Below are 15,850 nucleotides of genomic sequence, written 5' to 3'. Positions count from 1 at the left end.
AGACCTACAGATGAGACAAGGACAAATTATTTTAATTGGCAAGGGATTTCTGGAGTTTGTAGTTCTGTTTTGAAATCTCCATCTTTTTTCTCTTTAGATCTTGATATGTAACCATGCTAATTTCCAAAGGACTTGAAAATGCACATCCATACCCTCCATGTACACACACACAGCAGCTCCCCCCACATCCCCATGGTGATTTTCAGTTGGGTACGTTTTTTTTTTTAAATTCTTTGTAGTTACTTTCCTTTTTGAGTGTAAATTAACACTTTTTTAAAGTTGTGCTTTGTTTTCTAAAGCTTCCCCATACCTTTCTCAGAGTTTTGTCTGCTCCTTTTATCATTTGAGCAGTGGGACATAAAATAAAGGAAAGGGAGATCAAGAAAATAATAGACAGGGTGGAAAATACGACCTCTGTGGGGGAAAAAGGTTAATAAGGGAACTGGGCATGTTCAACCTACAGAAAAGAAGATTTAAAGGAAGCATGATAACTGTCTAAAACTATGTAAAGGGACAGGAGAAATTATTCTCATTAGTCAACCAGGACAGAACAAGGAGTAATTTGCTTTAGCTGCTGTAAGGAAAACATAGGTTAAATATTATGAAAAACTTTATAACTAGGAGAACTGTTAGGCAATGAAACAAGCTGCCAAAAGATGTTATGGACTTAGTATCCCTGGAGATATTCAAGGTGAACTAGCGAGTCATCTATTAGGGATGGCTGGGGACAAAACAAAATAAAAGAAGAAACATGACCCAAAGGGGATGGAATATATGACCCAGTTGAGGTCCCTTCAGACTTAAATGTATCTGTAATTCTAGGGATGAAAGACAAGGGCTCAGGGTCCACAGAACATGGTAAAGCATGAGAAAGAGTGCCTATAAATGACCCAGAAAAGAGAAAAACAGAGAAAAACTAATGTAAAACATATGAATAAGTAAACAAAAAAAATTGGCTTTGCCTATAAACGGGTTTGTAAATGGGTAACTGTACACATCTGAACTGTGCCTTTGAACTCTTTATAATTGCCAAGCTACCTGGATGTACATTTTTGTTAGACTGAGCCCCTAATACTTAACATAACAAAACAAGAAAGGCAATAACAAGGCTTTATTGCATACTGTAAAGAAATTAAAAATATAGAGAACTTCTCCACTCAGCACCTTATTCTCTACTTGATCTGTCTAAATATATGTGAAATAATGAATTGGCCCTTTTACATTAACATGTAAAGAAAAGGCAGCCAGCTTAGATTGTCAAAAGCTATTTTCCATAGCCTTGTACTTTTCTAGTCATTTATACACTACAGGGTGCAATGTAGGAGTCAACTGGTGGGCCAGATCAATATGTCTCATTCTGTATAGGTATAAATGGTGACATAAGCAATTCACTCAAGAGCCAGGTCTATTATCTTTAGGTGGTGGTCTGTGTTTAATGACCTATAATGATTCAAGGACTGTAAGACCAGAATCACTTTCAAAAAAAGAAACTATATAGAACATATTACAAAATGCTCATGTAAATTCCATGTGGGTAAACCTGAAAAATATTGAACATGTAAATCAGGAAACAAAAAAGTAAGCTGAAGAGGCAATTTAAATTCCCATTAGCCACTTATTTTGGAGAGAATTTCTTCAAGACACTAGGTCTGTGGGTACAGAATATAAAAGGAAGATCAGATAAGACACATAAACATATTAATAGAGGCTTGAAAACTTGTGGATCCTTTTTCAAAAGTCAAGAGAACCTGATTTTGCTTCCTGTTGTATTTTAAAAAGAAAATCATACTGGTTTGAGCTGAAGGATGTATAATATTAGATATTTCTAGTAACATTGAAAGAGATGATTAACACCCAATTCCTAGCTGTATGGCTGGATTTCCTGCTGTGCTGATCAAATCGCCTCACATGTTTGACCAGCATTGCGAAAATGTCCATGAATACTAGTGACATAACTTTTGTAAATCTATCCTAAAATACTTAGAATTAGATTTTTTATAGATTCTGAACACACAAAAAATATCTACTGAAAACCAAACTTAGGTGTCCCAAGGTGTTATCTATATATTGAAGGAAACAGAATTAGTCAGCAATTCCGAAAATTTTGGCAATTATTTCACCTTAATCTTCAATCAATTTTTTAACTTTTTTCCATCATTTCTCAATACCCAGATTTTCATCTACATTCCCTAGAGTGTGTTTTTATTGGTTGCCATCAAGGAAAATAGTCAGTTAATTTCTGACTTTTAAATCTGAAATAATAATAATAATTAATGCAAGTAATATATTCCATTCGGGCAGAGAAGCCTCTGAAATATGTGATGTGCATTATGTCTTTTAAATAGTCTTCTAAAAGCGGGGGAACCTCCCTTCCCAAAAAACCCAAAACAAAAAAACCCTCCCCAAACAATCAAAATGGACCTTGTCAGAAAGCCAGGTTGGTATTATTTTTAGCCAAATAGACATAACATCAAATATGCATTTATATTTTATATATATTCTTTTTATATTGTAATCTATTTCTTAATTCTTTTGCTTTGGTGCTTCATGGCATATCTATTATCAGCAGAAGAAAATCCAATTATTTGTGCCAAGGGGTTAACTAAATCCATTGTAAATCCTTTCTTTTTCTGTTTAGGTAATCTGCTGACCTAGGTTCCAAAACATAATTTTATTTTTTTAAATGTAATTGTAAAGCTAGTTTAATAAATTTGTTGGGTTCTGTTCTTTGTAATCCTGCCTATCTGCACATTATACATCATGGAATTTTCTAACTATGAAGGCAATTGAAGACCCGAAATACTTTTTGTAATGAATCAGGGACCCCTAGACATTAATTTACATAGCCAAATCCCTTTCTCTCAAACTTAAATCCTTAAAACACAATTTATTTAATCCCTGTTAATTCAAATACACTGAGCGTGTGTAACAATACATTACAATCATTAGGAGAAAGCCCCCAAACAGTATACTGTATTAGTATAAAGTAGTCAAATCCTCTGAGTCTTCCTTGCCCAACCTTATTTTTGAAAATGGAAACTTTGTGTTAAAAGTTGCTGCCAAAATGACATGGGTGGTTTTGGTGTCAAAATCCTGTAATATAGGGTGATGCCAGGAAGGAGTAGTTAATAGACAACACAGGGGATTGTCAGCTCCCAAGTACATTGGCACAAATATATTTCTTTTCATAGATTCAAAGATTGTAGGGCTGGAAGGGATCTCACAAGATCATTGGGCCCAGCCTCCCTGCACTAGGCAGGAAAGATGATTGGGGTCATGTGACCCCAGCAAGGTGACTGTCCAGTTTCCTTTTGAAGATGTCCAGGGTAGGTGATTGCACCACCCCGGGAGGGAACTTATTCCATCTAGAGGTGGTGCAATTACCTACCCTAGAAATCTTTCATCCCTGATGGGCCATCTATACATCAGTCCAAGGGTTAGCTTGTGTAGACAGCTACTTTAAAGGTAGCTTGGTCTATCTCAGGTATTAATAGCAATGTAACTATGGCAGCACATGGGATGTAGAATCTATCTTAGGTTCTGGATGAATAATCAGGCAGTAACTTGGACTGAGCTTTGTACTGCCACAGCTGCATTTTTAACAGTACTTGAGCTACATAATTTGAGTTTGGGTTTGTCTACATAAGCTGCAGTGCACATGTGCCCTAGGTCACTACTTCACATCTAGACCACAAGACTCTTGATTGTTTTACTGGCCTAAATGAGATCACTGTGAATAGTTCAACTGGTTGTCAGATAATGACAATGTATTTCATCAACTTGTAAAGCACCTTGTACATTTTTACATTTCATAAAACAAAAACATCCTTAGAATGGTAGACACTATTTTAGCTGTTTTTCTCATCGGCTGAGTTGATAAATGCTGGTTATGGCTCATATCTGTGTCATTTGTCTCATGATATACTGTAGAATTATTCTTCTTTTTTTAAATTAAGCTCCAGTCCTGAAATCATCTAATCTCATAACATGATAAAATAATCTTAGCTTTCATTTCTGAATAAGATATTTTAATGTAATGCTTATATAATTGCAGCAAAAAACTTGAAAAATATGGACCTAAAAGGAAAAAAAAGGAGAGAGGGCAAATAGAAAGAACACCCAAGATCTTACAGTATCTTTGGACTTACTGATTATAGGTTGATTTTTTTATGTGAAGGTTTGATTCATCATTGTGATACTACTATTTTATGACAGAACAAATTTATTTTCAACAATAGAATTGCACTGGCATAAAACTAGGCTGGTTAACTAGCGAACGGGATGCTGAATCTTTAAGCTAGTATGCTACAAAAGACCTGTGATGATGCATATGCAAGATGATGTACATCAGGAGGCACTATGCATTAGGACTGCGCAAAACTTCGGTGACGGATTCTATTCAGAAGAAATTCGTCCTGATTCAGCAGCTGAATCTCTGGTCCAAATCAAATCATGAGACCCTTTAATCTGTCCAAATCAAATCAGAAATCTCTGAATTGATTCAGAGAGATTTGGAGAGATTCAATGATTTGGCTATAGACACAGCATTATATGTTTTTTCTGCTTACCTCGATGTACCAGGTATGGCTCATGAACACAGAAATGGTGGGGTGGATGGAATGTCCCATGGGAGCATGGGGAATGGGGGGTGCCAGAATGCTTGGCAGTGGACCTGGAAATGTACCAAAAGTACTTCCAGTCCACTTCTCAGCAACTGGTGCCTCCTGGGTCTCGGGGGCAGCCTGGATCCCTCTGTGGCCAATTGCTGACCCAGAAGGGGGAGGAGTCCCCCATGTGCTCGGTGGTGGACCTGGAAGTGGACTGGAAGTACTTCCAGATGCACTGCCGAGTGTATGAGGACCACCCCCCTACACTCCCGTGGGATGTTCCATCTGGCCTACCATCTCAGCATTTACAAGCCACACCTGGTACCTTGAGGTATGTAGAAAAAACATATAAAGCTATGTCTATGGCTGAATTGCTGATTCTCTGAATCAGAATCGAATCTTCAGATTCAGATTTGGCTGAATTGAATCAGGACAATGATCCAAATCAGTGAATTGAATCACTGTCCCCTGAATTGGGCTGAATCCAAATCAACTACTGCCTGCTTTGCACACCCCTACTATGCATCATAACAAAAAGAAAGTAGTGAAAAAAATTATGGATAAAAGATATGCATATGGAAAGCCTGAGGCTGTCTACCAATCAGTTGAATGGATACATTTTAGCTGAATTTTCTTGGCTGGAGTATGTACAAATAAATGGCCAAGCAGGTACGATTATCTTGATTAAGCAATTAACCAATATTTTACAAACACTTGAAACATATATTGCTATTCTAAGAATCATATTACTAAATTGAACGAGAAAGAAATTGTGTGCGTCTGTTTTGCAATATTTTTATTATTCTGAGTATATGTAAACTATATACTAATATATTGTACCCTTTAATGCTAGTGCCCCTGCCTCAATTTTTTTTTTCACAAAATCACCAAAAATTCCATCAGCACTCCTTCAGGTATATAATTCCATTTACCGCAGGGTAATTTATTAACATGAATTCTTCAAAAGAACCTCATCAAGTATAACTTTGCTCTAGAACATAATAGAGGGACTCTTCTTAAGCATTCATTGTCAGTCAGAGTGGCAGGTTCCCACATTCCTCCTCAGTGATCCTACCCAATATCTCAAAAAAAGTACAAAATATGGGCAGTGTCCACCTGGCCTAAGGTTTTAAGGCAAGATCCTATTCAGCCTTGCTAAAGGAAAACGAAACTGCTCATAAGGCATAGATCCTTCAAAAACTCTTTGGTGATTCAAATCAATGCTGGGATGTTCCCAAACAATGTCTGTGTTCCCAGGGAGGGACAATCCGCTACGTGTCTTTCGAGTACATCCAACAGGACTTAACCATTCACCACTGGAACAACTAGAATGCTGTAACCTGCTTCTCCCTCTGCCATATAACTTCATCTATTCACTGTGATATCTGTTACCCACCCAAAAGGGAATGCCGTACCTCTAGTATGAGCCTCAGCACATTGTCAAGTCTGGTACCTATTGCTCTAACTGGACCATCTTGGGAGTCTGCTAACTAGCTATTATACAAAAGTCCTTCCTTATGAGACTCTCTGGGTGTGTCTGCACATACATTTGATACAAGATCAGTTTACTTCCAAGGAAAATACTCAAAAGTAAAATCTCCCAGGAAGGCATCTACACATGCAGAACTGTGGGAGCAGCAGCAAATCTGCTCCCACTTCCTGTGGCCCAGCAGTAGGACCATACCCCATAGGCATAGCTTGAGGCTCCCCCTGGGTTCTATCCAAGGAGCTGGCAGGGAGCACCATGCCAGAATACATCTCTTTCCTAGACAGGGCTGGGACATTGCTCCCAGCCCCTGGGGGGCAGCCTGCTGCCTGGGTGGGGATAATATCCCCCTGCTCTGGTAGCAGGGAGCTCCCAGCCCCAGCTTCTTGATCATGGCAGGGGACTAGGAAAGAGCTGCCATGGAAGGGACAGCTTCCAGACCCCTGCCCCAATCCACCAGTGAGGAAACTATCATCAACTCCCAGGCTGGCGAGTGTTTTCCCACCCAGCTGGAAGCTCACTACTAGATGCCCCATGGGCAGATGGGGCAGGGGGCTGGGCCCTGCCCAGCCCTGCAGCTCTTTCCAAGCCCCACACCTCAATCAGGTGATTGAGGCATGGGGCTGGGTCCTCCCTTGATTGGGACAGTCCCCAGCCCCAGCTCCATAATCTCAGGGCCAGGGCTACAAAGCCTGTTCTCCACACTCAGCTCCACAAGTGTGGAGCTGAACAGGGAACAGGCTAGGGAGCTTTTTCCCTGCCCAGCTGTGCGATCACAGAGCTGGGCGGGGATCAGGCTCCCCAGGTGCTGCCAGCACAGACCTCCCAGCGCCAGCTCCGTGGCCACAGGGCTGGTGCTGGGATATCTTTATGTTCCAGTCCATGTTCCATGGTCACGGACCTCAAGCTGGGAGATCCTTATCTTTCAGTGTCAGCACCATGGTCACAGGGCCAGGACTGGGAGATCAGGGTCTCTCACCCCAAGCTCTGCAGTCATGGGGCTTGGGCTAAGAAATACTATTCTCCCAGCACTGGCCCCACTATCATGGAGCTGGCACTGGGAGAAAAGTATTTCCCAGCCCCTGCTCCCCAGTCATGATCATGGAGTGCAGGGCTAGGAGCTCCCTGCTGCCAAGGCAGGGGGACATAGTCCCCATCCTAGCTCCAGCAGCAGATCCCACCTCTGCAGCAGGCAGCTCTCAGGGGGAAGGGAGTGATATCCTGCCCCCTGGTGCTGGCTGACTGGGAGCAGATTTTGTCTTGGTCAGGGGTTTACACGAGTGCTACTGCAGTAACTACTTGTGAGGTTTACTGCACGGTAAGCACGTGCACATGTAGACACTCATGCTTACTGCACAGTAAACTATGAGTACCCTCTTACATATATCTGATCAGGACAAGATAATCTGGAGCCCACCCACAATGCAACTTTGTCCTCTCAGTCCTCTCAGTGTCAGTAGCACTCTAAGAATCCTGGCATCAGTGTCATTTTGAAGTGCAAGTTGGTTCAACATATTTTTGCCTATATATGTTCCTGGTTTCCCATCTCTAAAAATAACTACATAATAAATGAAAAGATATCATTTTATAAGTAACAGTGTTTGTTAGTGGTATGGAGGCAGGACAAACATAAACTGTTTCCTGTTACTGAAAAATGATGGTCTTTTACAACCTGCATAATATGTGCTAATTAGAATGTGATACCTGCCAGGTAACATTTCAAAATGAATGACATCCTCCCACACTTACATGTGAAGACAAGTAAATTATTCTTTTAAGAAAACAGTGTTTTCCTCGTTTCATGTGGCAGCCACTCAGCTTCTTTATTTCTGTGCAAAATAAGAACTTCAGGATTTCATTTTTTATCTTTTATCATTAGAAACCTACAGCTTAAAAATGATTTTCCCCCCTAGAAAATGCAAATAAATTCCTTTGTAGTGAAAGGCATATTATTCATGCAGCATTGTAATTTTCAAAACTTTAGTTAGAAGCAGCAAAGCAAGCTGTCAGACATTTCAGTAATTGAATTTCCTTGAGAACTGCCTTGGTTTGTCAGCTCTGACTTTGCTGTCATAAGAAAAGAAAATAGCCAGGGAATTCATCTAAGATAACACAGGGGGTATTTTGATAATGCCAAGGCACAAACATTAAGTGTTTTCTCAGGAGATGTTCTGTGGTAGGGTCCCCACCCCAATCTTAGCAAGTTCATTTTAGCCTTGAGTCATTTTTATCTGGTGCTGAGTTCTGAGAATTAACTAATGACCTATCAAACTGAAGTACAAAGGATTCTTTCTTCCTGTATTAAGATGCACAATATCATTGCTTAAAAAGCCCAATATACCCTTTGTCAATTACTTCATGAGTGCAATTCATCTTTTACTGCTTCCGCACTTGGATTGCTTGTAAAATGTTTAGTGGTTAATTAGCCTGGAAGGAAGTCCAACTTATGAAAAACCAAGCAGAGAGAAAAAATAGCCGTAAAATTAATGGCTTAGTCTCTGGTCCTTATTTTATAGGAGAATGTTAATCAAACCCCTTTGGAACTGTACTTTTGACTAGCACTCAGCCTTCTCAATAATCAGCTTCAGAAATATTCCATTCTGGGTTTTCCCCTTTGGCCTTTGCTTTTCTCCAAAGGGCTTGAATGTATTAAGAAAAGATTGACAGCTCTCCTAACAATTGCAGATTTCGTGTGTGTGTGTGTAAATATATATATAGATTCATAGACATTAGGGCTGGAAGGGACCTCAGAAGATCATTGAGTCCAGCCCCCTGCCCAAAGGGCAGGAAGTCAGCAGGGGTCATAGGATCCCAGCAAGACAGACATCCAAATGTCTCTTGAAGGCGTTCAAAGTAGGTGCTTGAACCACCTCCGGTGGCAGTCTATTCCAAACCTTGGGGGCTCAGACAGTAAAGAAGTTCTTCCTTATGTCCAGCCTGAAACAGTCATGGAGGAGTTTGTGACCATTTGATCTTGTCATCCCTTGGGGTGCTCTGGTGAACAGATGTTCCCCCAGATCCTGATGAGCACCCCTGATAAACTTATAGGTGGCCACCAGATCACCCCTGAGCCTGTGCTTTTCTAGGCTGAAGAGTCCCATAGCTCTCAGCCTCTCATCATAAGGTCTGTTTTCCTGACCTCTGATCATGCATGTGGCTCTCCTCTGGACTCTCTCAAGCTTCTCCACGTCCTTTTTGAATTGTGGAGCCCAAAACTGGATGCAGTACTCCAGCTGCGGCCTCACCAAGGCCAAGTACAATGGAAGAATGACATCCTGGGATTTGCTTGAGAAGCATCTATGGATGCAAGCCAGTGTTTTGCTTGCTTTACTAGCCACAGCATCACATTGAAGGCTCATGTTCATCTTGTGGTCAATCATGACCCCCAAGTCCCTTTTGTCTGAAGTGCTAGCCAGTGTAGCACTGCCGAGCCTATAAGCATGCTGTGGGTTTTTCCTCCCAAGGTGGAGAACCTTGCATTTTTTGGTGTTAAATGCCATCAGGTTCTCATCTGCCCATTTCTTGAGCCTGTGAGGTCAACCTGGATTGCCCTCCTGTCCTCAGGTGTGGATGCTTTACCCCAAAGTTTGGTGTCAAAGGCGGTGAACTTGGCCAGTCTGCTTCTGATGCCAATGTCCACATCATTAATGAAGATGTTGAACAATATAGGCCCAAGGACAGAGCCTTGAGGGACCCCACTGGTCATAGGGCACCACAATGATTGACTTCCTGTCAACCACCACTCTCTGGGTCCAACCACGTAGCCAATTCCCCAGCCAGTGGACTGTGGAGAAGCTGAGGCCGCAGTTGGCCAGTTTTGCTAAGAGATGATCATGGGATACCAGATCAAAGGCTTTTTTAAAGTCAAGATATATGATATCAATCTCTTCCCCCTTGTCCAGGTGATAGGTCACCTGGTTGTAAAAGGAAATAAGATTGGTCAAGCAAGACCTACCTGACAAACCCATGCTGGCTATCCCTCAGGATTTTGCCATTGGCCAGTCTGTTGAGAATGGTCTCTTTGATAATCTTTTCTAGGATCTTCCCTGGATAGAGGTCAGGCTGATGGGCCTGTAGTTTGCTGGATCCACTTTCCTCCCCTTCTTGAAGATAGGCACCACATTGGCCTTCTTCCAATCTTTGGGCACTTCACCAGAGCACCAAGAGTTCTCGAAGATCCAGGCCAGGGGCTGGGCTATGAGGCTCGCCAGCTCCTTGAGTACCCTGGGGTGTAAGCTGTCAGGGCTGACTGACTTGAAGGTATCCAGCCTCTCAAGGTGTTCCTTCCCAAGGTCACTTTCTTTTTAGATGCAGGATGTCTGCTAGTTCCCTGGAGAGCCAAGGGGGCTGTTATGCCCTTTTGCTGCCTTTGCTCCAAGATGGGATAGACTTTGCTTGTGCATCGAGGATCACTCCCTTGAGGAGCAACCACTCGTCCTGAACTCCCTTCCTCTTTGGGCTGAGGCCTTTTAGGGCCTCATTGACAAGCTTTCTGAGTTGGTCCAAGTCAGATTTCCTGAAGTCAAGGACTTCTATATTGCTGACTGACTTGCCAGCTTTACGGCGGATGGTGTCAGCGACCTATCATTAGGTTGCTGATAAGGTCATCCCCCTTTGCCAGTACCAGGTCAAGCACAGCTTTACTTCTCATTGGCCCATAGACTTCTGGTGTCAGACAGAGGTCATCCATATAAGTGAGAAAATTTTGTGACTGTTCAGATATGGCTGAGCGCTCTTCCCAGGAGATGTCTGGGTAGTTAAAGTCTCCCATGATAACTATGGACTGGGAGCATTATTTTATCTTACACATTGTTCTCCAGCCTTGGGTGGTTCACAGGTATTATGTCTGTTTTATTATTTTTGTGAATTTTATGACATTTTTAACATGAAAAAAATCATATACCCATGGTGCATATACATGTGCATTAATGTGAAGCAATAAACTTAGGGGATAATTACTCTGGAGTTTATTGCTCCCAGAGCAGCCCCACCTGGCAGGGGACTGGGGGAGTGGTCAGCCTGCCAGCTTCCAGCTGCTTCCCCCCAGCTCAGTGTACTCCAGTGTGGAGGCTAGGTGGCAGGCAGCCCCTGAACTGAAGCACCCTTGTGCCCCAGCCAGACAGGGCAGCATCTACATGCTGCAGTGAAGTAAAAAAATTCTTCAGCAGAATACTACTTGTATTTATAAGTACTATCCTGCTGCAGAGCTAATTAGTTTGCTTCAGCCTGATAGGGGTGCATATGTAGATGCGCAACATTTACTGCGGAGCAAATTAGGCAACTCCACTGTAAACATCTCACAGGTCCTCACTCAACCTATCCTAGCAGTAAGGGCATTTTCTTGGGAATTGGGTTTATGCCCTCTCAGGTTGAGGAGACCTAGAATCTAGTTCTCCTACTTCTTGTATTAGTGCTGTAATTACTAGGCTATTGAGCATAAGATGAGCATCATTGGTTAGATAGAGGGGATACCCCCAGAATGTGACCAAGCATTCTGGAGTGCAAGTGAATAGAGGCACCTGTTATACACATATTCAAAATCAAGTGCCTCAGCTTGGGTAGGGGCAGGAATTCACACATATTGCTCTGGCTAGCATTTTGTATTGATTACCTCATAAGTATCTCTAGATTTTCTAGATCTCCTTTTAGAGGTATACTTTCACCATTTTCTGTATAGATTGCCTAGATGCCTAAAACTGGTCAACTTGTATAGTCAGGGGCATATGAGATTTTCTGCTTACTGTATAGGGAGGCACCTAAACCGAGGCACCTAAAGCTAGTCATATTGGATCAGTCTGTCAGGGTAAGGCACCGAACTGGTAGACATCAAGATATTTCTAAGACCAAACTGCATTAGGTCCTTAGGGCTTAAGTACTTGCAAGAGATATGTTTTTTACCAAATGGCTTAACAGTGCCTAATCCAGCTTCTTTGTCTGGGATGCTCAGGCTTAAGGCACAGAACTCAATATAACACAAGGAAGGATTGACATAACAGCTTTCTCCATGTATACAAGTACTTTTCTTTAGTCCCATGTGTGCCACAAGAAAGCACCATTAACTCCATAATTTAAATAATCCACACATTTAAAGAGTTTATATAAGGTGAAATAAATATGCAGGTAACAGTCTCAGTTTTAATACTCGATCTGCCCCTTATGATATATCTAACAGCCTTATACACCAATCTAATCTTCAGTAGTGTTCCCTCAGCATAGTGATTCTGATTCAGAGTAGCTCCAGATATGCAGAATGGCTTTCTTGTTCCAAGATCAATTGGATAAGCTGATTTGTATTTAGAATCCTTAACGCCATATCTGCTAATGACTAGAAATGGCAAATGACAGCTGTTAGAGAATTCCTCCCAAACTATAGAAACCCCCTCATATAGGGGACAGTGTGAATAAACAAACCTTTAACAAATAAACCATACAGGTTTGATAGATAGCACTTCAAATACAACATTTTAATGCTATGGTTATTACTAGGTTTCTTCTTATGAACAGCCATTGAAAATTAGAGTATTTAATATTTGCTCAGAATTTTGTTTGGTGGGTGTTTTGTAGGTTTTGTTTTTTGTTTGCATGGATTAGATGAACAATCCTAATAGATTACAGAATCCTAAAAAACCCCCTCCTCTAGTACCTGTGAAATTCAAGTGATCAGATGGCTAAGCAGTTAAATCTTTTAAAAAAAATGCTGCTGTTGTCTTGAAGGAAGCTGATGCATACAAGTAAGTCTGTTCATAGACTTGGCCTTTCTGCCCAAAATAATACCTGTGGTGCATAGTTGCTGTCTACAGTATGATATGCTATAAAGAACATTACATTTATCTTACTGATACTCAACTGGGTACTCAGTTTATAATATTTTTGTTTACAGTAGAAACATGCTGGGTATCACTTTCCTAATACACAACACTGAAACTCTGTAAATATTCTGATGACCTCATACCTTCTCAGAAAATGCCTTGATAGTTGTATTGTATGAATACAAAAGTATCTTTACTTGAATAAAAATATTGTAAAGGTAATATGTTTGTGCCTCAAAAATTAAGATGTTTTTGTTATCACACAAATATAGAAGTTTATGAAACAGTGTCATCAAGAAATTAAAACTAAGCTCATTTTTTAAAATAAATGAAAACCTTTATAGTAATATCTGTCTATTACTTTAAGTGTTTTTTCTCCCCATATTTAATAAGGATGGAAAAAATTAGAAGTTAAAAAACATGAGTAATGAAGGGGGTCAACAATGTTACGAAGATTTTTGTGACAAAAATCGTGCACACACACACACATATATATATATATATATGCCCCCATTAGTAAATTTAGAAAAACTTGACAATCTGTACAACTTTTAAGTCAATAGTACAAATTATAGAGCCTAAAATGTATTTAGCCCACTAATGAGCTACGATTTGCTTTGTAATTCCTGGAACAATCCTTAGAACAGTTTTAAAGATGCTCACAGTATTGACCTCTCTAGCACTACAGCTCTTTGTAGGGATAAGTTCAAGGCACATGTATTTTTTTAGTAACTTGGCTGCTTCATTCTTTAGCTTCCACTGAACTCTCAGACAAACACAAGCTTGGCCTTTTGATTGATTGCAATTGTATTTCTCAAGTTGTTCCATCACCTCTTTTTGATCCCTTTATCTCTGTAGTGGTTTACTTTCATTACCTGTAAAGAGTAATCTGGGGATTGTATTTTGCTTCATTACCTGTGAAGAGTAATCTGTGGATAGTGCCATCCTCTGTGGTGTAGACCAGTGCCAATAAATCATTTACTTTGTCTGCAAACTTCTCATCCCCTTTGATAGCACATTGGTGGTCTAGACAGCTCACGGTTTTGCCAGAAGCCTTCTTTTGATATATTTAAGAAGTTGTTGATATGTCTGGTCTAGTTGTTCTTCAATTTTTCTCCTAGCTTTCTTAAAGCTACCTGTCAAAATGTATATTCAGGAACAGTGTAAAGGAGGCAATATAATATATGGATAACATGTTTCCTTGTAATAAGACAGCTTCTTTTTCCTTTTACTTCCATGTCTCTCTGTCCCTGCTTTCATGTTTCTCTGCACTCCTATGAAGATATGGCATATACTATATATCTGTTTCAGATGTCAGAAAAATATCTTGCTTCTCAATTACTGTGGTGATTGAATAGAAAGGAAGAAGTAGAGACCTTTCAATATGCTACAATATAAGTTTTTGGTCTGATCCTGTAATAGGTTCTTAGGTAAAATATCCCTTGAACTTAATACAACTTCTGGGCTTCTAAGATCAATCCCAAATCTACTTTTGTGGGAAAGACAAAATTGCTGGATCACAGAATCATAGCCATAAAAGGGACTTTTAGAGGCAATTGTATTCCAAAACAAATATTCTGAGCTTGAGCAAACTCATGATTAAAGCAATGAAACACGAATCTTGATTTGGTGCACAATACTATGTGTACCAGATATTAATACCTATGTATGGACCACTTCAAAAACCGGAAGGCCCATACAGAAAATCTGAAGAAACTTTCAATATTAAGAAATCTTTGACACTTGGGGATGAAGAAACAAAACAAATGAAAAAAACCCTCTAAGTTTCTTGTACTTTTCTCTCACCTCCAATATCCTTGGTTTTCATGTAACCATGTAATTTCATGTAGATTTACCCTTAATACCTTTGTTAAACATGTGATTCGTCTTTACAACTTTTGTTAGGATGTGACCTATCTAAACTTCGGAAATATTTGAAATTTAGGCTAAAAATGCTTTTGCAAGTTCTGCTGTTTGATTTCCTTATCTAAAGGACTGGTTAATTTCTGAACTTAAGAATCAACATATTTTAATTTAAACTGATGAGCTCTCTACACACTTCAGAATTTTCCTATTATTATAGTCCCTGTAAAAAAGTAAATAATTACCAAAAATTGCATCCTGGTAACATCAGGTATCTTAGAGCAACTTGATTAAATATGTAAAATTTTTCACTTAAAAACTTTTCCAAATTAGTTTTCCCAAAAAAATCAATATTTTGAAATGTATTTAGTTTCTGAATTGACAGGAAGGGTGAATTCCCATAAAATGAAAAATTCCAACAATCTTTGAATAAAACATGTTAAAATGAAAAATGTTAACATTTTTTCAAGTAAAAACAAGACCATTTTATATTTTAAAATGGGATTTTAAAATTATAGCTTGAAAAGGAATAGCTTATTTTTTTACCAAAACATCAATTTGGAAAGAAGTCAGTTTGATTCTTCCATTAGAAAAATCAATAAAATAGGCAAAATTGACATATTTCCCAAGAAAAATGTTGTTTAGATCAAGTGTGTTAAACTCATCTGGCCTGGGTCAGATTTGGACTGAAGAGCTCCTCATACGGTAAATACAGTCCTGGACATACGGGCAGCTGTTATGGCCATTGTGGTAGCAGGTCCAGCAGTAGGAAGGGGTCTGGTGGTAGTAGCAAGATATCCAGTGGTGCTAAGGGACTTGGATGCCATAAGAGGCCTGGTAGTAGCAGTCATGGGTCCAGAGGGAGTGAGGGACCATTGATGGCAGGAGAGGTCCAGTAGTAGATCCAGGGAAAAGGCCCAGGAGTGGGGGACAGCGACAGCAAGCCAATCTTGTCACTGATGGCCATGAGCACCAGGTCCTGAATTCTACAGTAGACCACATCCTGGTAGCACCATGGGCTAGGTAGAGTGATTCAGAGAGCCAGAACCAGCCCATGGGCTGTATGTTTGGCAAGCTGATTTAGA

The sequence above is a fragment of the Crocodylus siamensis genome, chromosome 2, assembly GCF_052110815.1.
Source record: "Crocodylus siamensis isolate JL-2025a chromosome 2, ASM5211081v1, whole genome shotgun sequence".
Lineage (NCBI taxonomy): Eukaryota > Metazoa > Chordata > Crocodylia > Crocodylidae > Crocodylus > Crocodylus siamensis.
This window is presented reverse-complemented; position numbering follows the sequence as displayed.